This window comes from Hemicordylus capensis, chromosome 3 (assembly GCF_027244095.1).
Source record: "Hemicordylus capensis ecotype Gifberg chromosome 3, rHemCap1.1.pri, whole genome shotgun sequence".
NCBI lineage: Eukaryota > Metazoa > Chordata > Lepidosauria > Squamata > Cordylidae > Hemicordylus > Hemicordylus capensis.
This window is the reverse complement of record NC_069659.1, coordinates 348,872,422-348,889,082: the sequence shown is the minus strand read 5'-3', so window position 1 is coordinate 348,889,082 and position 16,661 is coordinate 348,872,422. Positions and strand designations below refer to the sequence as shown.

The 16,661-nt window shown below is 49.7% G+C and overlaps 1 protein-coding gene across 2 annotated transcripts in view; it reads right to left on the bottom strand.

The window, feature by feature from the left end:
• The window catches only part of CLCN2 (chloride voltage-gated channel 2), a 96,227-nt gene that overhangs the window by 56,017 nt on the left and 23,549 nt on the right, over positions 1-16,661 (bottom strand). The gene's annotated exons all lie outside the window — the stretch shown is intronic.

The window sequence follows — 16,661 nt, the reverse complement described above, 5'->3', positions numbered from 1 at the left end:
TGGCAGCAGCTTCTCCAAGATTGCAGGCAGGAATCTCTCTCAGCCCTATCTTGGAGGTGTCAAGGAGGGAACTTGGAACCTTCTGCATGCAAGCATGCAGGTACTCTTCCCAGAGTGGCCCCATCCCCCAAGGGGAACATCTTACAGTGCTCACACTTGTAGTCTCCTATTCAGGTGCAAACCAGGGTGGACCCTGCTTAGGGACAATTCAAGCTTGCTACTGCAAGACCAGCTCCTCACCATACTTTCTGACCTTGCCCTCCACGGCTTTCTGAAATCTGGACCTCAGAGTTCCAGATGTCCAGAAGGGAGCTGGAGTTACTCAGAGATAAGGGCAATGCACCTGCTCAGTGGTGCTCCCTTCTGCACTTAACGCAAACAAATCGTCAGATCTCTATACTCTCTATAATCTGGCCTCCTGCTTCTCACAGTGGCCATTAGGTACCTCTCGGAAGCTCACAGGCAGGACATGAAGGCATATGCTATTGCCTCCGCTCTGCCCTCAGCTAGTATTCCGGGGTATACTGCTCTTGGATCTGGAGTTTCTATTTAGTGATCACAGCTAAAAGCAGCTGATTGACCTCAGCTCCTCAACGGGTTGCCCAATTGCCTATTCAGGCTTCTGAGCTGGTGACCATCACTACATCCTGTGGATATGAACCCCCCTAGTCAGGGATTCCCGAACATGGGCCCGCTGATAGACTACAATTCCGATCACCCCCAGCCACCACTGCGGCTCTACCTCTCTCCAAGAGGGCTGCCCATTAACAAACCCCCACCCCCCTGTAAAGAGCTAGCTATTTTCTTTTAACCTCTGTGCCACTTGGTGAAATCATGTTTGCAAACACCTGAATCTCTCTCCCAAGATAACATTTCAGCAGAACAATTTTCGCCGACTCCACATGGTTGAAATGTGCAACCTCTCACATGTGCACTAAAGTAGGGCTTCCCAGCCTTGGGTCATAAGAACAACCCGGCTGGATCAGACCCAAGAATGCCTATCTAGTCCAGCATCCTGATTCACACAGTAGCCCACCAGATGCCTCTGAGAAGCCCACAGAAGAGAGGTGAGGGTGTGCCCTCTCTCCTGCTGTTGCTCCCCTGCAACTGGGATTCAGAGGCATCTTGCCTCTAAAGCTGGAGGTGGCCTATAGCCCTCAGACTAATAGAAATTAATAGATTTGTCCTCCATGAATTTATCTAAGCCCTTCTTAAAACCATTCAGGCTGGTGGTTGTCACTACATCTTGTGCCAGAGAATTCCATAGGTTAATTATGCATTGTGTGAAAAAGTGCTTCCTTTTGTTGATCCTAAATTTCCTGGAGCTTTCCCAGACAGCAGGCTTTACTGTGGGTTTTCTACAAAGCTTTACTGTGAGTTCGAAGTTGCCAAAAACAGAAGAAAACAAAAAAAAAAAAACACCTGACACAAAAAGTGGGTTGTTTTTTTAACCCCAGATATAAATCAGGCTACACTCTAACGCGGGATGAAAAACCCGAATTGCGTGTGAAGTGCTCCCTGATAGTTCGCAGGGACTTGTGGGTAAATCTGGCCGATGTGTGAACGCACACCCTCCATTCCGGAGGAGATGCGATCTAAAAGCTCTGTGTGAAAAACGCCCTGGCCATGACCCTTGGCTCGAGTGCGCTGTGCGGGAGGGGGAAACATTTCTCTCTAGCCACAGCACGCATAATTTTATAGACTCTATCACGTCTCCTCTTATATGAGGTTGGACTACAATTCCTAGTACCCCCAGCTGAAGGCCACAGTGACTGGGGATGCTGGGAGTTGTAGTCTATCATCATTTGTAGACTGACGGTTGGGCACCTCTGCACTTAGGATCCAGGTGGTTAAGTTCATCCCTGGCGCACCACGCCATGTGCAAGGACGATTGCAGCGTGCATGGATTTATCTCCTCTGTGCCACTTCCACAGGCTCCGTTGAGACAAGGGAGACGGGGTGGGCAGAGCAACTGGCAGAGCAGCTGTGGGGAGACTGCTTTGACACTCTCCCCCTCAGTTCCTTCATCGTGTGCTGAGACCCATGTACAGGCTGAGCCCATCCTGCCCGCCAGAACCAGCCCCCATTAGGAGAAATACATGGGCTGTCACTTCTGCTCCCCCTAAACTCTGCCAGGCTGCTCCCTTGGGGACAGAAGCTGCCATATACTGAGTCAGACCCTTGGTCCATCTAGCTCAGCATGGTCTACACAGACTGGCAGCAGCCTCTCCAAGGTTGCAGGCAGGAGTCTCTCTCAGCCCTGTCTTGGAGATGCTGCCAGGGAGGGAACTGGGTTACACTCTGCATACCAAGCAGATGTTCTGCCACTGAGCTATGCATAATTTCTTTTCCCTCCCTCCCTCCCTCTCTCCCTCCCCCCACCTCACACACACACACAGTCTGGTTGGGGATCTTGCCATAAGAGGAGGGGTGTAACCCTTTCCACCAGCTGCCACACCTGGATGTTGTTTGACTACAACTCCCATCAACCCCTTCCACAATGGGCACAGTGGCAGGGGATGTTGGGCATTGTAGCCCAACAACAGCTGGGGGAGCCAAGTTTGAAAACCCCTGGGGCAGCCGCTTGCTTCCTCAGGTAGCTTCTATCCCCAAACAAACAGCAGCTTCGTAGCGTATTTTCATCAGGACCACAGCACAGGGAGGAAGAAATAAACTCCCCTCCCGTGCTCTACAGCTACCTCATGGCGCAGCCGGGAAATGACTTGACTAGCAAGCCAGAGGTTGCTGGTTCGAATCCCCGCTGGTCTGTTTCCCAGACTATGGGGAACCCCTCTATCGGGCAGCAGCGATAGAGGAAGGTGCTGAAAGGCATCGTCTCATACTGCGCGGGAGGAGGCAATGGTCAACCCCTCCTGCATTCTACCAAAGACCACCACAGGCTCTGTGCTCGCCAGGAGTCGACACCGACTCGACTGCACACTTTACCTTTACCCATGTTCTGCAGTCCCAATCGGCTGTCCCTTCTTGCCCCTCATCTGCTATTTTAAAAAAAGGGGGGGGGAGGAGTGATGCATTTAATAGCATGGTTAGTATGAAGTCTAGACCAGGGTTTCGTAACCTTGGGCCCCCAGATGTTATTGGACTACAACTCTCATCATCCCCAGACATGGCCTTTGTGGCTGAGGATGATGGGAGTTGTAGTCCAACAACATCTGGGGGCCCAAGGCTAAGAAACCCTGGCCTAGAAGATAGGAACCATCTCCATCTTACTGAGCCACTGGGTCCAAAAATCCTTGCATCTTTCCCCTTATTGCTTCCGAAGTAAATGCACAATTTCTCTGCACACTTTCCATCCTCCTGCTGCCCTGCCCTACTGGAAGTCAGCCGGGGGACGGGTCAAGGCAGAGCAAACAGGGAGGCCTCTGCCCTGTCTGAGGAGGCATAAAAGCCACAGCCAGAACAATGCCAGGCCGATAAGCAGGCCGCCAGGCTGATCAATAGCCATTGTTTCCCAGTGTAAAGCTTCTCCCAGCACTGATGCCGGAAATGGGCCGGGCTCATGGGACTCACTGGCACTGCCGGCAAAGGGCACCGCCCAGCCATCCTGACATCACCGAGGGCTGTGCTGCCCAGGCTGAGTGCTGGTGCCGCGGCCGAGAGGCTCAGGGTGCGAGGCAGGAGAGCCTGCTTCAAGCCCCTGCTGCCCGATGAGCCTCAGTCCCCTCAGCTGCAAAATGGGGGCAAGACCCCTGCTAACTGTGCAAAGAGGCACCTTTTTAACGTGGTGATTCTCTTTATTTAGCAGGGGGAGAGTAACTGGCCCTATCCACCCCCCGCACAGTACCTCCAGTGACTGTTGCTGGTGTCTATCTGATGTTGCTTTTTAAATTGTGAGCCCTTTGGGGACAGGGATCCATCTTATTTGTATGTTATCTCTCTGTGTAAACCGCCCTGAGCCATTTTTCGAAGGGCAGTATGGAAATCGAATTATCATCATCATCATCATCATCATCATCATTATGACTTCCAGCCTCCCCTGCCAGAATTAGAGGGGTAAGGTACAAAAATGCAGACCAGGTGCTCCCAAGGCTGCAAATGCAAATGCAAAAATGCAAAAGCTCTTTGCAGACATGATGTTACACAAGCGTGCCGAAATCTGCACACACGTCCATGTTTCTGGGTGAATGACTGTACCTCCTCCATTCATCTTAGGAGGGAACCTGGATCTAGGACTCGCAATTGCATGTTACAGATAGGAACCGGATGGCTGTACCTGTCTCCAACATGGGAATAACTGGTTGGTGTTTTGTTTTTTTAAAAAAATATATTTTTAATTACAGAGAAAAAAGAAATTCCATCTCTTCAAATCAAAGCATACAAAGTTTTACACCAAGAATCAATAGTCAGGATAAAATAAAAAGCGAAATTAAAAAAAAAAAATAACAAGAAAGATAACTTCCACCAACTGGATTTCAATCACGAAATCATAGATCACAAATCAAAACTAGATCTCGGAAACCATCAATGACCTTGCTGAACTTTAGATTTTATGAAAGTTTCCCAACTTAATAAAAAGGATTCTGATGGAGGGTTATGCACATAAGCCAAAACTTTGGAAACAGAGGCATAGTCCCATAATTTAATAAACCAATCCACTAAAGAGGGGATTATAGAAGAACGCCAATTGGTAGCATAAAGAGAGCCAGCATGGTATAGTGGTTAGAGTGCTGGACTAGGACCAGGGAGACCCGAGTTCAAATCCCCATTCAGCCATAAAACTAGCTGGGTGACTCTGGGCCAGTCACTTTTCTCTCAGCCTAACCTACTTCACAGGGTTGTTGTGAAAGAGAAACTCAAGTATGTAGTACACCGCTCTGGGCACCTTGAAGGAAGAGCGGGATATAAATGTAAAAATAAAAATAATAAAGCTTCCTCACTGCCGTGATCATATATGGAGACAATTTAGTATACTTCACTGGGAATATAAGATTTTGCACACTGTACCTGTGTGCACTAGACACTCATACAAATCTTGAACATGACAAGTGAACATGGCTAAAATGACTTACTTATTCTGCTAGTGTTCCCACAGTGTCACTGCATGCCAAATATGATAGCAGTTCTGCGGGATCAGTCTGAGGATACATCTAATCCAGCTTCCTGCTTCCCACAGCGGCCAACCAGATGTTTCCAAGAATTCCACAAGCAGAGAGGGGAGTTGGTCTGGTGGTAGCAAGCATGACTTGTCCCCTTTGCTAAGCAGGGTCCACCCTGGTTTGCATTTGAATGGGAGACTACAAGTGTGAGCTCTGTAAGATATGCCCCTTAGCAGATGGGGCTGTTCTGGGAAGAGCACCTGCAGGCTTGCATGCAGAAGGCTCCAAGTTCCCTCCTCAGCAAGCCTGGAGAAGCTGCTGCCAGTCTGTGCAAGACACTACTGAGCTAGATGGACCAAGGGTCTGACTCGGTAGAAGGCAGCTTCCTATGCTCCTAGGAAATGAAACTACAACCTTCCCTTTCAGTTCCCTCCTAAAGGTACAGTGTGCCGTCGAGTTGGTGTAGACTCCTGGCAACCACAGAGCCCTGTGGTTGTCTTTCTCCCAGCAACTGTTTATTCGGTGGCATACTGCCTCTGAACCTGGAGGTTCCATTAGCTATTATGGCTAAAAGCCAGTGAGAAACTGCTCTTCCTTCAGGAATTTAAGTCCCTCTCGAAGCCACGACTAACAGTCATCAGAATATCTTGTGGAAGGAAGCAAATTCCTTAAACAAATCACACACTGTGCCAAGAAGTACTTTGCTGACTGTCCTGAATCTACTGCCAGTCAGGGGGATGGGGATGACACCTCTTTCTGGAAGATAGGAAGCTGCCTTCTACGGAGTCAGACCATTGCTCCATCTGGCAATGCCCTATCGCATCTGCAGTTTCACCACACACCTTGAAGACCATTTGTGGTGATTTGTCATGCCCCTGCTGGCTCAGACTAGGTACCCAAGCACTCTGGGAAGGGGCCCAGGGAACAATTTGCATCCTCAGACAGGGTGCTCTGGGAAATGGAATATCCCACAATGCATTGTGTTGTTTCCCAGTGCCAAGAAGCATTTGGTATAGTCCCAATGATGTTTGGCTTTAAGAGGAGGAAGGGAGGAGGTGGGATGGGACCACAGCTCAGGGGAAGAGCAACTGCTCTGCATGCAGGAGGTCCCAGGTTCACCCCCTGGCTGCATCTCCAGGTAGGGCTGGGAGAGATTCCTGCCTGAAACCTTGGAGAGCCGTTGCCAGTCAGGGGAGACAATACTGAGCCAGATGGAGCAATGGTCCGACTCAGTATAAGGCAGCTTCCTATATAAGGTGCCGTCTACCACAGTTTCAACGTAGGCAGCTTTCAAATATGCAGTCCCGTCTGCCTTCTGTACTGTACCAACTGGGAGGACTGTGCCCCATCCTTGTTTCTTGGACCTTAGCACCTAAGGTCCAAGAGAGGAGAGCTGGTCTTGTGGTAGCAAGCATGACTTGTCCCCTTAGCTAAGCAGGGTTTGCTCTGGTTGCATATGAAAGGGAGACCTGATGTGTGAGCCCTGCAAGATATTCCCCTCAGGGGATGGAGCTGCTCTGGGAAGAGCATCTAGGCTCCAGGTTCCCTCCCTGGCAGCATCTCCAAGACAGGGCTGAGAGAGATCCCTGCCTGCAACCTTGGAGAAGCCGCTGCCAGTCTTTGCAGACAATACTGAGCTAGATGAACCAATGGTCCATACAGCAGCTTCCGATAGTCCTATTCCTATACCCATAAGACTACCGGTATAAAGGAGATTTCTGCAGCTGCTGTTCTCTTCCCAATATGAGAGAAAAGGCATCTTGGCCTCTCCAAGTGCATTGAGATGAAATGATTTTAACCTCTATAAGCTGCTGCCATTTAATGACGTGGCCAAACCCCTTTGGAACAACCCGCGTCCAGCGGGTCCATTCTCAGGCAGGGGGCTGGGCCAGATAACCTCTAGGAGTCCCTTCCCAGCCCCAGAATCCCCCAGCAGGAGCCTGCAAACAGGAAACAGGGCCAATGGTGGCATTCATCTTGCCCTTTCCGGGCCTGCCAAGGATTTAGCTGCCTGGCTTCAGCTCCTTCTATCCACCCCCCCACTCGCCGCCCCAGGCTCGGAATACCAAACAGGCAGGAGAAGTCAGGACAGGGGGTGGGAGGTGGGGTGGGCAGGCGGGTGCAGCGCAGGGGAGAACAATGGGAGGCTTAAGCTGGAGGAGAGATGTTGGCGCTCAAGGAAAAGCCCAGCAGCCTGACTGTTCTGGCTGCAGGAGAGCTGCAACCTTTGCACTGGAGGAGATGCAAAGGGCCTCTTGGATTTCCTCCGAAGTTGTCTGGCTCGCTCCCAAGCTGGAGGCTCAGACTCTGAAGTGGCACGTTAGCAGTGGCGCCTGGTACTAAGAGGTGAGGCAGGCGGGCAGAAAAGGAGCTGCAGGTCCAGTGTGTGATGCTCTGATTCGGCCCTGGTTCTCTCACGTCTATCCCCAAACCCAGCGGGCTGGTAATCCCCCGAGTTTGGGATTGGGAGTTCAACACAGTCCTCAGCAGGGCAAATTACTGTACTGACCAAGACTAGGGCCTCTCTCCCCCCACCCCAGTTTCCTGATTTAAGAATTGAGGGGTGGGGGTCATCTTAAATGCAGAGTTCTCTTCCTTTGGGGTAGTTACAGGTATAACCTAGCTTTAATCCAGGCTTGCTCAACTTTGGCCCCCCAGCTGCTTTTGGACTACAACTCCCACAATCCCCAGCAGTGTTCCCTGGAACAGTGATTCCCAGATGTTGTTGTTGACAACAGTTCCCAGAATCCTCGGTCAAAGGCCACTGCAGCTCGGGATTCTGGGAGCTGTAGTCAACAACATCTGGAAACCCGTTACAGGGAAAAGCTGATCCCAGCCACAGTGGCCAATAACCAAGGAGGAGTTGTAGGCCAACATCTGCAGGAGGGCCGAAATTGAGCAGGCCTGATTTAATCTCTATTTTTAAAGGGGGGGTTCTCCTAAATTCAGAGTCGTCTTCTATTCAGGTGAGTACGGTACCAGCCCGCTGGGCTTGGGGCAGGGCCAGACGACAGCAAGAACATCACATCCAGCCCCTGTGGCTCCTTTTCCACACACACACCCCAGCCACTACTGCGCATTACAGGTGCAGGCCAACTTCTGTGTGTGGGTCTACTGCAGGCTTCCCCAAACTGTGGCCCTCCAGATGTTGCTGAACTACAACTCCCAGCATCCCTAGACACAATTTTTTGTGGCTGGGTATGCTGGAAGTTGTAGTTCAGCAACATCTGGAGGGCCACAGTTTGGGGAAGCCTGGTCTACTGCAACACAAGGGCTCCCTAGCAGGGAATAACTTGGGGCCTTGGCTGACCTGTCAGGCCACGAAGGGCAGCTGGTAGCTTTGCCAAAGAGAAGTTAAGGCAGTTTGAAAGAGGGAGGACCAATGTTGCTGCACCCAGGCATCCCACTATCCCCTCTCATCCAACAGGTGTTGCAGGATTCTGTAGGGTTTAAAAAAAAACAACCACCCTGCAAAGCCTATTTGACTATTGGGTCAAAAAATGGGTGGAGCACACCCCACAAAGCCTCTCTCCAACCACTTCCAGCGCTTTTAATAGCTCCTTCGCCCTTCCAATCTCAGCAGCTGGTTGTGCAACAACCGCACTTGGGCTTCTCTCTTGCACAAAACCTCCTCTTATCTCAGCATCACACTTCTGAGGAGGGGATGTCGCAACTCCTGAGCATTGCACATGAATCTCTCTCCCGCGTGGGCAGCTGCATGCACCCCATGATGGACGTGCATCTGCCATCAAGCGTGATGGATGGAACATATTGGTCCACCCAGCTCAGTATTGTCTACCCAGACTGGCAGCGGCTTCTCCAAGGTTGCAGGCAGGAATCTCTCTCAGCCCTATCTCGGAGATGCTGCCAGGGAGGGAACTTGGGACCTAGATGCTCTTCCCAGAGCGGCTCCATATGAGGGGAATATCTTACAGTGCACTCACACATGTCTCTCATTCAAGTTCAAACCAGAGTGGATGCTGCATAGCAAAGGGGACAATTCATGCTTGCTACCACAAGACCAGCTCTCCTCCCACATGTGTGTACAGCACAGGCAGAGTAACCCCACACAGGAAAGGAAGCCTCGGTGAGACAAATCCCCGTGGCAGTGGCCTTTGGGACCTGCCCCTTCACAGCTTGGGAACCCTGGCATGGAGGGAGCTTTCCACAGCAGTGCTCAACGTTTCCAAACAACCCTGGAAATGAGGGAAGGGGCTGTCGCTGATGAAGCATCTGCTTTGCACGCAGAACGTCCCCTTTCAAATTTCCGGCAGCATTTCCAGGTAGGGCTGGCTAGGAGAGACTCCAGGATGGAACCTGCGTGGTGTAGTGGTTAGAGTGCTGGACTAGGATCGGGGAGACCCGATTTCAACTCCCCATTCAGCCATGATACCAGCTGGGTGACTCTGGGCCTGTCACTTCTCTCTCAGCCTAATCTACTTCACAGGGTTGTTGTGATGAGAAACCTAAGTATGTAGTACACCGCTGGGAGGAGAGCTGGTCTTGAGGTAGCAAGCATGACTTGTCCCCTTAGCTAAGCAGGGTCCACCCTGGTTACAAATGAATGGGAGGCTAGAAGTGTGAGCACTGTAAGATATTCCCCTCAGAGGATGGAGCTGCTCTGGAAAGAGCATGTAAGTTCCAAGTTCCCTCCCTGGCAGCATCTCCAAGATGAGAGAGATTCCTGCCTGCAACTTTGGAGAAGCTGCTGCCAGTCTGTGAAGACAATACTGAGCTAGATAGACCAGTGGTCTGACTCAGTATATGGCAGCTTCCTATGTTCACTCTGGGCTCCTTGGAGGAAGAGCGGGATATAAAATGTAGATAACCACCACCACCACCACGGCAAGCTGCTGCCAGTCAGTGTAGACAATTCTGAGCTAGATTGGCCAAGGGTGTGACTCGGTATAAAGCAGCTTCCTATGTTCCCTGTTTGTCCTACCAATGGCCAGACCCTTTAACTGGGCTCCCATGAAGCTTGTCTTCCCACCCACTCCTGCCTCCGTTCCCCAGCATTCTGCTTAGTTTCCAACCAAAGCCGTATGAAAACAAACAGCAGCAAAGCCCCACTCTCTGCAGAGAAAGCAGCTGAACAATCACAGCTTAGGGCCAGGCAAGCTGGAGAGGGGCCGGGCCCCAGAGCAGGCAGGGAGAGCACTGCGTGGGCCTCCTCTGACCAGCGCCTCCAGTTAACCTTGAGTCAGGGCTGTTTCTGCCCAGCGCAGAATTGTACTGACTGTGTGCTGTTATGCACTGTAATTGCTGCCAATTGTATCTGGTCAAGTACAGTCATAAAGATCTATCTATCTATCTGCTAAATGCAGCCGCAGACCTGGGAAAAGCAGCGTCCCGGCTCACACACACAAGCGGGAAAAGGAGGAGGCGATGGCTCCCAGGCACGTTTGGCTTTGTTGGAACTTGGCATGGCCTTGTGTTAAGTCTGCACAAGACACCCCCAAAGCTGCAGGGATTTCGCTCACACACCACAACACTCCTCCTCAGGAATGTGGATTCTACAGCTGGGTTACAGGCAGTGCTGCTGGTTGCCCTAACGAATATTTAAGGATCCTTCCCTGAATATTCAATTATTCTGTTTCCCAAGTCTGAACAACACTGGATCCAGCACACTCACGAAATAGCCTCCACCCCTATATTCCAGATCTCCTCTGTTCCGTCCCTCAGGGCAGTAATCCCCCAATACTTTTTCATCCAGAGGCACACTTACATTAAAAAAAATTGGGGTACATCACCACCCCTCCCCAAAACACACAACTTTTTATTGCAGTGGCAAGACCACTGTGCAATATTCATTCATTCATTCATTCATTGTATGCTTAGGACATGCCCCTCCTGGAGCTCTATACAAGTGGTTCCCAACCAGCGTGGTGTAGTGGTTAGAGTGCTGGACTAGGACCGGGGAGACCCGAGCTCAAATCCCCATTTAGCCATGAGACTTGCTGGGTGACTCTGGGCCACTCACTTCTCTCTCAGCCTAACCTACCTCACAGGGTTGTTGTGAGGAGAAACTCAAGTATGTATGTAGCTCTGGGCTCCTTGGAGGAAGAGCAGGATATAAAATGGAAATAATAATAATAATAGCCTAACATTCAGCAGGAGGAGAGCTGCAGAGAACAAGAAAACTTGCCCACTCCTTTGAGATATTGAAGTTGGGCCTGATAAAGGTGCCCTGCTCTGGCTTTTCGGTGTTTGACCCAAAAACAGGCGGGGGCGGGGGGGGAGTTGAACAGATCTGTTATAGAGCAAAGGTTTCCAACCTGGGGGCCTCCAGATGTTGCTGAACTACAGCTCCCAACATGCCCAGCTACAATTTATTGTGGCTGGGAGTTGTAGTTGGGGAACATCTGGAGACCCCTAGGTTGTTGCTGTTGTTATTTACATTTTATATCCCGCTCTTCCTCCAAGGAGCCCAGAATGGAGTACTACATACTTAAGTTTCCCCTCACAACAAGTAGGTTAGGCTGAGAGAGAAGTGATGGGCCCAGAGTCACCCAGAAAGTCTCATGGCTGAATGGGGATTTGAACTCAGGTTTCCCTGGTCCTAGTCCAGCACTCTGACCACTACACCACGCTGGCGTACCTCTATAATACTCCTGCTCGGGTTGCCATATTCTGGCTTTCCAAATCCGGGTGCCTAATTTGCATATTATGTAAATTGGCTCAAAAATATTTTTTGAACAGAATAGTGGCTGCACTATTTTGCTCCATATCTCCGCTTCTACAAGGGCTAGAGCTTAGCTTTTCTTTTCAACGAAGGCTGAAATCCAGGTGGGCTAAGCAATCCAGGTGAGATGCTTAAAATCCAGGTGAATCCCGGGGGGGGGGATTTTCAGAGGGCATGGCAACTTTCTCCCCACCATCCCACGTCAGCATTTCTGGAAGAGAAGATTTCAGTTCTGGAGCGCTCAATTTTTTTCTGCAATGGAATGCAGAGAAACCTTGGCCTGGCTTATCAGTACTACGCAACCCTCACATTCTTGCAGTTTAGGCTATTGTAATGGAACAGCTGCAACAACACCTCAGCATGATGAGGAGGGGACGGTCACTAACCTGCCAGGAAGAGGCACACTTATCAAATGAGAAGTGTATGACTTGATTGATGATTAGTGCCTTGACTGATAATGCGGTTAGGCAATCATCTAACACTATAAAAAGGGTGTAAACTATTCTCCAGCGGTGCAACTCAGGGGATTGACTGAGTAACTGCATACACTTCCATGGAGATTAAAGCAGTCTAACTCCCTGTAGTTATTGCTTGCTGCTCTCAGAACCTCTGAGCTGAAGAGAAGGATAAGGAAAGCTCCCCAATACATACAGATTTGTACAGAAAACCAGGTGTAGGATTGCAACCAAAGTCGACCCCGCGACCCCCGGTACAACCCTTATGGGAGGAGAGCTAATCTTGTGGTAGCAATTGTTCCCTTTGCTAAGCAAGGTTTGTCCTAGTTTGCATTTGAATGGGAGACTGTAAAATATTCCCTTCCGGGGATGGGGCTGCTCTGGAAAGAGCACCTGCCTGCTTGCATGAAGAAGGTTCCAAGTTCCCTCCCTGGCATCTCCAGATAAGGCTGGGAGAGACCCCTGCCTGCAACCTTGGAGAAGCCGCTGCCAGTACAATACTGAGCTAGATGGCCCAATGGACTTACTTGGTATAAGACCGCTTCCTAAGTTCCTAAACCAATTGGGTTTGACCTCCAGTAGCAGTTTGCCTGTAAACCTGCTCCAGTAGAGAATGTAGTTTGCCACCAGCAGGTGACCAGGCTGGAAAGCCATTGCAAACTGAGAACTGGCTCAGTCTCCTTTTAGATCAGGGAAGCTAGCCTCTTGGGGCAGCCAGGCGTAGGTGGGCAGGCAAGTTAGCAGGCATTTTTGTGCATTAGCAACTCTGTAGATTCATTTGCAAAGCTGGGCCTGCGCCCTTCGAAATTCTAGGCATCTTAGCAGCAGGACTGCCTTGGAGACAAGCCGTCCTGAGCCTTTCCCTTATCATGGTTACATTTTGCTACCAGAACAAAACAGAGAGATTAACCAAGAAATCAAAGGGGAGCGTGCTCTGTGAACAGCAATATCCATGCATGCTCAAACATCCAGGTATGTTGAAAGGTGTTGACTCTGTTTCATATTCTTTGAATTCCTTTCCCCTGGAGACTCAAAATAGGAGCCTGAATAACATTTTGGAAGCCATCTAAGGGGATAATCCAGCTTTTTGCAGACTCTGGATATCTGGGGCAGAGGTTGCTCCAGATGAAAATTCTGCTCAGCAACTCAAAGAGAGGTGTGTGTGTTTTCTCCTAGCCCAATGGACTGGCATGCTCTTTGCATCCGTGGGATAAAGCAATTAATCTTGACTGCTGGCATCCCATACTTCCCTGTCCAGTGGAGTTACTGGGCAAGAGTGATGCTTCTGGGATTGCCCCACTGTTAGCTGTATGTTAGCTGTAGCAGAAGCAAGGGCCTCTGCTGAAGAGCCATCTGCTTTGCTTGCAGAAGGTCCCAGGTTCAATCCCTGGCAGCATCTCCGGACAGGGCTGGGAAAGACTCCTGCCTGAAACCTTGGAGAACTGCTGCCAGTCAGAGCTGCCAGTTCTGAGCTAAATGGTCTGACTCAATATGAGGCAGCTCCTTGTGTTCCTATGAATGCTGCACAGCCCTCTTCCAGTCTACAAGGGGCATAGAGCTTGGTAGATGCATTCAACGTGGGGGCACAATGTTTTCATGCACACTTAAGCCGCGCTCTCAGCACATGGCTTGGGGGGAAAACATGACTAACCACAAGATCATAAAGGCATGAAATCGCTGCAGGAAAAGCTTTCACCCGCAGCAACAAGGTTGTGGGTCATGTGCACCACACACAGGATTCATCCTTTTGGCACACTAACGCAAACACTTGAAAAGTAAGCTTACAGCAAGGTTTGACAAATCCTAGGTGCCAGGAAGCCATGCTGCCTAGAAATTCAACTGTGGTGCCTAGATATTCAGAGGACGAGTTATTTAATGCATCCTTTATTTTCCCCGGGCAGCCCCTTTTCTGTTCTAAGTGTGTTACTTGTAGAGGGGCGGAAAAAAAGCCCATTTACCCTCCCCCTCCACAGTTTCCACCACTAAGTCTGGTAATCTTGTCAAGTGCTCATTGTCTGGCTCTCAAATCTTTGGGCTGGTTTCTAGATCCAAGGAACATTCATCAAGGCTGAGTTTACAGTGGCACTCACAAAGCTGGATCCTCACCTTGGAAGCTGCCCACCGCAGCCAGTATGGCTTGCTGTGAGCTGAGGAAGTCGAAGTCAATAAGGACTGAAGCCAGGATTTGCCTGCACTGAGGTGGTCACTGAATTAGGGCCGAAGTCTATATGATCAGCATTTGCTGACCAAATCTTAACATTATCTAAATCAGGGTCGCCCCAGGTATTTCTGGATGAAAACTCCCGTCTTTCCCAGGCACAATGGTCTTTGGAGCCCCCGATCTAAACTAACCTATTATTACCGGGCTCTGCACCCATGAGAAAATAGGACAGGAGCCCAAAATAAACTCATTATGGAAACAGGTGCAGTTCTGCATAACTGGCCATCCTTTATTACTGGGCTGCACAGTCTGGCCCTCCAGCTGTTGTTGAACTACAACTCCTATCATCCCTGGTCACAGCAGCCAATTGTCGGGGGGGGGGAATAGGAGTTGTAGTCCAGGAGTTGTAGTCCAACATCAGCTGGAGGGTTGAAGTTGTGCACCTCTGCTTTATTATGGCAAAACTTGAATGTATTGGAGATGAAGCGCTGCTTGGTACGAAGAAAGAATAGAGAGGCAATATGTATAGATATAGATATAAACTCAAACCCAGTGTAAATGGTAAAGTAAAGTAAAGTAAAGTGTGCCTTCAAGTCAATTTTGACTCCTGGCGCCCACAAAGCCCTGTGGTTTTCTTTGGTAGAATACAGGAGGGGTTTACCATTGCCTCCTCCCACACAGAATGAGATGATGCCTTTCAGCATCTTCCAATATCGCTGCTGCCCAATATAGTACCAGCAGGGATTTGAACCGGCAACCTTCTGCTTATTAGTCAAGCATTTCCCTGCTGCGCCACTTAAGGTGGTAGTGTGAATGGTAGGGAAGAGTTAAAGGAGACCGTGAAGTATATTGGCTACTAAGGAGTCTGTAATGTTGGAACACAGACACACAGCGGTAGGGCCTTGGTTCCCTTATCTCTGATCTTTTCCCTCCCCACCTTTTTACCTCATCTATTGATTGAAATTACTGCCAGAGTGTGTGTATGTGTAATTAAAGTTGTGAACAATATAAGCAGGTGGTCCACAGAAGAGGGAGGGACAACATGCAGGCTGGTGTTTGACGCCGAAACGTATGTTTGTTTTTACAGGTTGAGTATCCCTTATCCGGACTGCTTGGGACCAGAAGTGTTCTGGATTGTGGATTTTTCCAGATTTTGGAATATTTGCATAATCTTGGGCATGGGATCCAGAGCGCCCAAACAGATGCCAACAGAGTAGGCGCCAAACTGAGCAGGGAGTGGCGGAGGGGGGCTTTCCCTTTTCCCTCTAGCGCCAAAGCGAGAACATCAAAAACATTACAAAGCTTCACAATAAAAACAGAGCTGCAACTAGAGAGAATTACAGACCAAACCCCTGTCACTAACCACCTTCTGAAAGAAGTAAGTTTTGACTGCATGTTTAAAAGCAGCAAAACTGGGAATCTGCGAGTGAGTGAGCTGAAGCATATTGTTTTTCGTTTTTGTTACAACGTAGTGTCTGGATTTTGGAGCATTCCGGATTTCGGATGTCCAGATAAGGGATACTCAACCTGTACTATGATTTTAACAACTTTCCAAACAACGTTTTTACAAGGCATGGTCAGCTGTTCTTACGTAATCAACTTGAAGGTCTTAAAGGAGTGCTTGGGAGTCACCTTAAATATGCGTATACGAAAACCTGGGTCTCCAAGTCAGAATGCTGCTTTGCTTTCCCCTAGGATCCAACTCTTAAAGTAGCTCTCATGCTATAGACGGCAAAGCTCTGCAGAGGCCATTCAGTCCAAGGGGCCAGGGCTGAGCCGGGTACAGGTGGAGAGAGGCGGAATCATCTTCTTCAGCAAGCTCAGTTTTTCTTTTAAAAGGTAAAACGGTCAGGAAGGCCAGGGACAGTGGCTGTCCTCTTTCCATGTTGCCTGATCCAGCCATTCAGTTTAAAGAAGAAGAAGAAGTAAAAGAGAGAGAAAGAGAGAAACCACCAGCCTTTCTTCTAGCTGGCACACTTTCCTGGCTTGTCCCTGTACCCGGGTGCCAAGAGCGTCGGATACAAAGAGAACAGCGGCAGAAATCTGTGTCATGTTGAATTTATTCAACAAATCTCTCCCAGGCCGCTCTAATCAGTCCCGATCGGCTGCACGGGGAACAACGGGAGCTTGTGAAAGTTTAATCCCAAAGGACCCGCCGTCCTGGAGCTCTGCTGGCTTAGGAAGGGCTAAGGTGGAAGCCACTGCGTTTGGAAGCATTTTCTTCGCAGAAGTCAATGGTGCCCGAATATTTGGCTTCTAGGGTAGACCTTCCACACTGACCTGTCTGCTAAGGAAACCAAGAGCCC